The sequence below is a fragment of the Hyposmocoma kahamanoa genome, unplaced genomic scaffold (assembly GCF_003589595.1).
Source record: "Hyposmocoma kahamanoa isolate Upper Pololo Valley unplaced genomic scaffold, ASM358959v1 182, whole genome shotgun sequence".
Taxonomy (NCBI): domain Eukaryota; kingdom Metazoa; phylum Arthropoda; class Insecta; order Lepidoptera; family Cosmopterigidae; genus Hyposmocoma; species Hyposmocoma kahamanoa.
Window position 1 is genome coordinate 1033859 of NW_020653713.1, and position 749 is coordinate 1034607.

Here is a 749-nt window from a genome sequence, read left to right on the forward strand (position 1 = left end):
TACAAAGATCGAACACTCAGAAAAAACACTCAGAAAAAATTCCTTCGTTCCGGTCGGATTCGAACCGACGTCTTCTTGCATACCGTGCCAGACGCTATACCAACTAATGTTACTCCCATGGTTATGTTTAAGCTACGTTTTTTAGTAGAAGTTGAGTTCCTTGTAAAATAGTTTGTACTGCCGAAGTACCTTTTTCTGCCACCGAGCTCACATTGAAGATTATTTCTTTCGGTTTTGGAGGATATAAATGTTGGTGGTATTACTTGACAACTTTATGTCTCATTGTAATGACCGCAGTGGTAGTGCCCCGAATGTCTTTGCAGTTTAAAGCTCTGAGTGGGACGGCAACTGTTATGAGTAGGCATGTCGCCTACCACCACGCGCACGTCTTGTTCGTCTCATCATTTGAAAGGTCAATGTGAAATCATGAAAAAAATAATATCTGTTTTCAGTTATACGAACCTTATATTTAGGGGTATTAAATAACACCCCTTTTGTGTTCTTAAAATGTGGGATGAACATGTAAAACAACAGACAAAAGGATTTGTTTCGAAATTATCTTTTCGTTTATTCTCGGGGCGAGCTGGGTCAATTTTTAATATATTAACAAAACAAAATAAAGTTGGAATTTGAGAAAAAATCAACAAAGTTTATGTATTTATTTCAGTTACTATATTGTATTCTTTAGGTCGAATGAATGTATATCGAGTTTTTAGGTTTTCGCGATTGTCACACATAGGAAATGAAAC

At 36.4% G+C, this 749-nt stretch overlaps 2 protein-coding genes across 3 annotated transcripts in view; one reads left to right on the forward strand and one right to left on the reverse strand.

Annotated features, from left to right (window-relative positions):
* Nucleotides 1–749, reverse strand: part of LOC113226174 (calcium/calmodulin-dependent 3',5'-cyclic nucleotide phosphodiesterase 1-like) — a 371342-nt gene that overhangs the window by 267877 nt on the left and 102716 nt on the right. The gene's annotated exons all lie outside the window — the stretch shown is intronic.
* Nucleotides 1–749, forward strand: part of LOC113226178 (maltase A1-like) — a 5306-nt gene that overhangs the window by 2137 nt on the left and 2420 nt on the right. The gene's annotated exons all lie outside the window — the stretch shown is intronic.